A 7,538-nucleotide genomic window follows, 5' to 3' on the forward strand; every position below is an offset into this window, starting at 1 on the left:
TTCACAGAATATATTTATACATATTCTAATATTTAGATATATTTGAGGTCGCAATGTTGGCATCCCCATTGGAAGAGCAGATTTGGGTTGTTTGCCCATTACGGAAAAGGTCACGGCCGAAAAGACTGTAGCTAACTTGACCATTATGGTCAAACAACCCAAAGCAAATGACTCCCCAAACATACCCCACAAATAGCCCCCTTCCACCTCCCGCTTTACTTAACTTTTGCTTTTGGCGGCACACCTTGTTGTGTGCTGCCGACTCCCCACGACACCGGTTCTCTTCCCTTACGTGGTTAGGAACCGGAGCCGCAGGGTCTGTTGCTTTTTTTTAACATAGGGGGTGTCCCATATGCGGGGGACACCCCCACAACCCCTGAATCTGAAAATTCCGAACATGGGAAGCGGGTGAAACCCCCACAACCCCTGCTCCTCATGTTCAGTATTATCCTATTCGTACAAACGGTACAGAAGTTTTTCGGTCTTTTGTACCATTCGTACTAATGGATACGGTATTTTTGGACGTTTCTGGAAAAAGCACTATTTGGACAGCGGATCACTTTGGCGCCATTCAGCGAATACACACAAAACGTTCATGCTGCTTCAGGAAGGGGGGGCACATTTGTGGGTGGGTGGGGGATTGACACCAGCAATGCATCAGTCTGCCAAAAACTATATTTTATCAGAAAGGTTCCATAGACAAATATTTGGTTGCAGCTGCTGCATAAACAACTGGTTAGATACCCGTGAACCCCATGCGTCTGGTCTAACTCCAGTCCTTTTATGTTTGGTGCAAATTTGTTCAGCTGTTTTGCTTTAAAAGCCCCAAAATAGCCAGAAACAATTAGCAATTTCAGAGTTTGCCTGGAATAGTCTGTAGACACACATGTGCACAGATAGCTAGCTGTTTACTGCTTTGGCTTCTTTAAAATTCGAGTCCATGGAGGGACCCGAACCAATGTTTGCATAACTGTTTCAATGTTTTATTTGTTTCTGTTTTTGTTTGGATAACAGCTTCTACAATTGTGCAAAGTACAAAATGTAAACAAAAAAAAAGGCAATAGTCAAAATAGCAACCTTATACATAATAAAAAACAAAAGTCGTATACTTTCAATACGAAACTGCTACTTTGTCTTCCAACTTCTTGCAAAATTGTCTTATGGTTACAATCAAAGACATATGAGATCCATTTAAAGTATGTGTCCTTTATTCCTCAGTAGTTACTGTATCGAATACATGAATGAAACGCTTAAGTGTTGTATGGCTAAGATGTTCTGTGCCATGACATTCAGTGCAGGGATGTTTCAATGTTTACATTTCTGCTGAAGACTTACATACATAGTCTACCGAGTCCCATGGATCTCACAATTCCTATGTGTTCACCACAAACGTCATGCTTTCAGTAAATGAAACCGAAATAGCATTCTCAAATTGACAACTCACAACTCTGTCTGGAATGCTTGTAATATACATCTGCACAGTTCCATACTTAGGAAAACCTTCATATAGTTCAACCGTGCGTGACAGTTTTCCTAGATTTGCATAATTTGAATGCCTATAGCATAGGGATGTCTTTCTCTTTGCCTCCCACAATGATGGATAGATTGTCATCATAGCTTCACATTTGAAAAATATATTTCAATAATAAATTATGTACATTCATTCACAAAAGCGGTAAAGGCTTGGTCCCGTCCCACCAAAACAGCATTTTTTTCCACAACTGAAGTACATTCCTCGGCATGCTCCATTTTGAGAAACATGCGTAATCGCTTTAGTATAACAGATGAGGTCAATAACATTAGGCCCAATTCAGATCTTGTCCCATGTCTCGATAAACAATGAAAAAGACCAAGAAACATCCTCCAAATATGACTTTCAAGACTAAGCAATCAATTAACAGAAAGCCTTGTATATATGTTACAAAATGGTAGGTCAATATTTTGTATTAGCATATTGAGATTGTTATTGACCTCCTCTGAGCCAATCAGAATGTTCAAAGAGCAGTCAAAAACGACTATTGACTGAATTCTTAACATTCTGACTTCAAAAGCAGGCAGGGGAACAATAATGCAATTTCTGGGCAAGATGTCTTTCAACAAGACACTTCATCTTTAGGAGGAACCGTTTTTTCGCACACTATTTAACATACCAAAGAGAAAGCCAACACATGGGAAAATGCATTCACTTTTATTATATATAAACTGCTCAGTTTAACGCGACTCCTTATGCATATTCATCTTGAATCATCCTCAGTATAAACAAGTGTGCAATTGAAATTCTTAACTTATAAAACAACCTTGTTATTTAAACACTAACAAACAAAGCCATATTTATTTTACCGCGTTTGCTGATTTACATTTGCATTATTAAACTAATGTTCTTTAATTCAGCACCAAAATGTGATTTGCTACTATCACTAATATAACCTTATAGACCTGCGGGCGGTTAATTATCGCTTGGGATAATGGACCTTCCCAACTTGGTAGCGTGACATTATCCCACGTTAATTAGCCCTCTTTGTTCTAGAAGGCTATATTATAGGCCTTCAGTAGAAACCACCATAGGATCGAAAAAATTGCTTAAATGGCACTATGGGTGGCAAGATTTCGTCTTGATTCTGACATTATATTTCTCATCATTTGCATTTAGCCTTTAAATAAAGATGGATAATATCTTTCCTTTACTAAATCTAATCATTTTAGAAGTATCCATGTTAATGTTTCATGCATTTCCAACTGAAAAGGGACACATGGCATGAAGGCTGTTGCAGCCCTATATGAGTATGGTAAAAAAAATAAAAAAACAGATCGCCCGCAGACGCAAGCCAAATGATTTGTGTACATCCTAGTCTGGAGGGGAATTTTCCTGTGTTTAACAGAGTTTTGAATACATCAGCCATTGACAGGTTGAAAAAAGGGGGTAAAAAAAGTGGCCTCTGTGTGTACATATCTCTTCTAAACACCCCCTCAACGTTCAATCTTTTATGTATGGCTGTGTTGGTGTGCACAATTATGATTCATTTTACTAGGCCCTATTCAAAACCATGAAGATGAGGTTTAGACCTCTTCCTGCCCCTGTTAACCCTAATAAAGGCAGCCAAAAACTCTAAACAGCCCTCAGCCATAGAGGGGTTGACTAAGCTAAAGCCTATTACTTGAAGAAATGTATTATAATTCCATTGCAAGAAGTCCCAATGACTTTCCTTCAACCAACTTGGTGCTTTGGTAATGTATATTGTCCTGAGCCCAAGTGTTGAGTTGCTTCATAAGCAAGGATACAAAAATTGTATTTATAACATCTAATAGGGCACTATATCTGTAATTGTTGGGATTGTCTTGCTTTCTATTTTTATGATTGGGAGTCATTTGTGACTTATGCAAAGCAGTGGGGAAGCCAGGGTGGGGTTAGGGGAGGGGGCCACTGCCCCCGAACCCCCCGACTTAGCCCTGGGACCCAGTACAACCCCCAGCCTTCCGCGGGGTACAAATAACCTCTGATGACAAAAACGATGACTACAACATTGCTACTCAAATAGGTGTGTTTGCTAATCAAGAAAATTTTAATTAGCAAACTGCTAATCAATTTTTGAAAACGAATGTATGCCTTGTACAGATACCAACATTTCCACAATTAGATGCTGAGGCAATGAAAATTGAGCTCCCATTTCCCCAAGTGTATATGTCCTGCCACCTGTGTGGCACCAGATCCCACCCACAACATGGTTTAAGTGCGAGAGGGGTTTCGATATGGGCTAATGAAAAAATCGTGAGTAAAATACATGACAATGTCTAACAAAATATATAAACATACATTAAATACACAAGTAAAATAAGAGAGTCCGGACAGGGAAGCGGCCAGGCGCACAGATAAACAAACCGTGCATATGTGAATGAGTGCCTGTTGGATGCTGAGTCTTGAGACTGGGGCAGCTTCCTCAAGCACGGAACCATCCCATTGGGTGGCGGACCTGTCGCTCATCATAGGGGAGGAGTAAATGCAAATCCTCCTTACCGCCCATGATATTTCCTTTCATCGGTGAGATTAACAATACGCGATGAGCACCAGCATTACCCCGAGGGAGCCCCCTCCCGGCCGTAACTATAACGGGGGAGGGTCGAGGGAAATAGGTGACGTTTAGAGAGGTACTGCTGAGAGAACACAGATTCAGAAATCGAGGACCCGAACTAAGCGAATACAATGTTTTAGAGAGAAATGTTCGGGTAAAGATGTAGAGCCTCATTAGTGGAAGTTCATTATGCGCCCGTGTGCCACAGCGAGGGGGGGGCGTAGGGGCTCCTGGAGGAAGCGCTGACCTATTTCTGGCCGCAGATAAGCGAACATATTAACAGATGTTAATCTCGCAATCTGGTTGCACTGTAGAGGGGGCGCCACAGACACCCATCAAATCGTATGCTTACGTCACGATGCCCCCCCTCACCCCCCATGGGCCAAAAAAACGCAAAGCCTCCGCAGGCAGCCAGCGAGTTGCATATTTTCGCCCCTCTATAAAAGGGCGATTTGTTCTGCCTCTGCTCCCACGGGTTGCTATTTGCATTTCAAATTCCACAGGTTACATCAGTCGCATTTTCTTCTTCGGAAAATGAGTATAACACAATAAACCCTCACTGGGGCCCGTGCATCTGGATCAGATAAAGGGAGGGTGGGGGTGGCGGCTTCGGCAAGTGGATCGAACCTCCGGGGCGAGGTGAAGTTCCAAACCTTCCACAATGGCGATCGGATCGCCCAGTGGCCACGGCACTGGTGGCTGGCACTCGACTTGATGGCCCGGAGTCTACATAACTCGGGGGTCCGGGACGTTTGTGCCTAGATAATGCGTGGCTGTTTTGTGATTTTCTCTCCCGGCAAACAGTGCCCGATCGTCATCCTACACCAGCCTGCCCTCCCATCCCCTCTCCGCACTCTCACACGCCCAGCCCAATGCCAACACCCCACCCAGTTAGCTGAAAACAAAGTTATGTCCTACGAAAGGAAGTTTGCCAAAACTTTCCCCAAAACACTGCCAGGAAAGCGATCGCCCTCAATTTCGACTCGTGCGGAGAGCGGCGACGAACCCCCCGCACGCCTTAGCACTCTGCATAGTTTACGGCTACACACATTGGGCTTCTGTCCCTCCCCGGCAGCGAGTGTCGCACCGGAGCCTCCTCCATTCCTCGCGCAGCCCAGCCTGCCACGGCGAGCAGCACTGTCCCCTGTATTACCACACATTCGTGCGCATAACTGTAGGACGTTGCCCATACAACACACACGCCGACCCCCTGCCCCCTCCCACCAGTGCCCGCACCCCCCTCCCGTAATAAATCACCTCTGCTGCGCGTAGGTGCAGAGTACTACCCTCCTCCATTACCCACAGAATGCTGCCAGGAAGCTGGGCTACTTACCATGTCTGTTGATGGTGTTTTTCTTTTTTTGGCATCCGAAAATGGATGTGCGACATAGTGTCTGATGCACTCGGCGCACCTTCGAGCCCTCACACGGACAACCAACCCCCACCACGGCAGCGGCCGAATCCCTGTTGTGGACCGGGGAGAAAAACACAGCACGCCAAGTGCCAATGGCACAGTCGCCCAATCGCTCACTTGATTAGCTGCCCATTGCCAGACGCTGTATAAACCACCTCTGCCCCGCACCCCCCGCCCCCCGGTGGGCACCACACGATCCTGGGTCGCGCATACGCACACACCACGGAAACACATCTGCACAGGTCTTACCTCGACCTTAAGGTGACGGTGTATTTTTTTTTTTTTAAGGAGGCGAGGACACAACTGGGAGACTCTGAAGGTGCCGAGCGTAATAAGGGAAGGACTACACATGACGGACTCGGCGCCTGCTCCATTCCAACAGAGGGGGCACTTCGCCAGCCCTTTGCGCTCTGCCTGCCCCAAAGCGCACCTCTGGCGCGGAGTTGGCAGCAACAGGTTGACAGAGAGAGTACTTTGGGTTGTTGACACATTACAAAACGGAGATATATGGAACAGATGCCACTTTCGGTGGGCTCCCCGCGATGTATAGGTTAACGCCGTCCCGGGCCCGAGAATGGTTTGGTCTGTATTAAATGCACACAGTGTCTACTATTGTCTCCTCAGCACAAAGTTCTGGTACAATGCGGGAAAGTGTCGAGCCTCCTCGCTGAGTCTGGTTGCCTCGAGGTGCCAACACAGACGCTGGAGTTTTCGCGCAGGAACACACTTTAGAATCAATCCCGCCCCAAAATGCTGTTGTTGTTTTCTGAAGAGTCTGTAACTCATGTATCAAGACGCCGCTACATTTTTTTTTTGAGGAAATTATGATTTGGACGGTTCCAATTCCTTTCGATACCAGAAACAGATGTGCACAGTATATTATATAGCTACAAAGATAATGGGCTCATAAATAGCAAATTAAGCATATAAAACGGTCGCTTTTTTAAACAAGACACAAACACATAAAAATCAAACCTCTGCTTGTTTTTCGGGATGTAGACCAAAATGACCTGAAGGAAAAGTTGGCCCTGCCTGTACGTTTGACGTCACCCCCCCCCCCCATAGTCAACCTCCTGTTGCACTTTTTGGTGCCTTGGTCTGGATATGCCCTTTGCGACTCAACATATGTTTAGAATACGCATCAACTACCTCGAGTGGTAGCGGCAGATCCGGCTTTTCGTCAAAAATGTTGCTGTTTCGCAATTTAGGCGTCTTACGTTTTCCTCACCCAGCATATTCACCCTTTCCTGGCAAGCCAACGGACACACGAAACCCTTCAAAGTTCCATGGAGAAACCGAATTTTGTGTCCTCAAAGATTGTCAGTAATCGTTTTGGGGGGTGCAATTAGAACCAGTGGCGAGTCTCACACATCTGGGGTGTGGCCGCGTGCGATTCGAGGGTTTCTCTTTGTCTCTCTCCGGTGCGATGAGCTGTATATGCCACTGGCAGCGCGAGCTGCCTGCGTGGAGGGGTAAAGTTATTATCAGCTGGCACAGATCTACACACCTATTTGAAGGCGAGGGGTAAAGAGCACCCACGCAGTCAACCTCAACGTGGGTCCCGGCACAGCGACCGGGTGACCACACTTGGAACCTGCAGACAGCACCGGGAGGTTCCGCTCTCGGCATGTCACCTGCCCCCCCCCTCCCCACAACCCGCCCCACCCCCTTCCGACTCATTGCACAGAGGGGAGGAGGAGGAGGAGAGAAAATACGTTTCCAAATGTTTATGATATGGTCAGGGGCATGGCAGTATTAACAATCACAGGCGGGTTTGTGCTGTGTGTGACCGACGGCTTTTCAGCACGAGGCGCGCCAATGCTGGAGTGTTGGCCGCCTTTGCGTGCGTGCGTGCGCGGGTGGGAGGTGCGTGGAGGACGTAAGTGCATTCCATTGTGAATCCACATTGGTTTTAAGGTATAGCGTAGGGCCATGCGAAGCGGGAAATGACTGGCCTTGAAAGAGAATGTGCTCAAAATGTCTCGCATGGCTCTGAAACATGTGGGCAGAGAGCTGAGGAATGATGCAATGCCGTTGTCAACAGCGTGCTCCGGTGA

At 46.2% G+C, this 7,538-nt stretch overlaps 1 protein-coding gene across 4 annotated transcripts in view; it reads right to left on the reverse strand.

Moving 5' to 3' along the window:
• Positions 1–5,862, reverse strand: part of ZNF516 (zinc finger protein 516) — a 440,923-nt gene extending 435,061 nt beyond the window's left edge. For 2 of the 4 annotated variants that reach the window (XM_069620741.1, XM_069620746.1), the window contains exon 1: positions 5,731–5,862. The gene's annotated coding sequence lies outside the window, so the exon portion shown is untranslated. Of the gene's footprint in view, positions 1–5,400; positions 5,628–5,730 lie in introns of those variants that run through there. The other 2 variants (XM_069620745.1, XM_069620744.1) reach the window with 2 other exon arrangements.
• Between the last annotated feature and the right edge of the window lie 1,676 nt (positions 5,863–7,538).

This window comes from Ambystoma mexicanum, chromosome 5q (assembly GCF_040938575.1).
Source record: "Ambystoma mexicanum isolate Mex_15411 chromosome 5q, UKY_AmexF1_1, whole genome shotgun sequence".
Lineage (NCBI taxonomy): Eukaryota > Metazoa > Chordata > Amphibia > Caudata > Ambystomatidae > Ambystoma > Ambystoma mexicanum.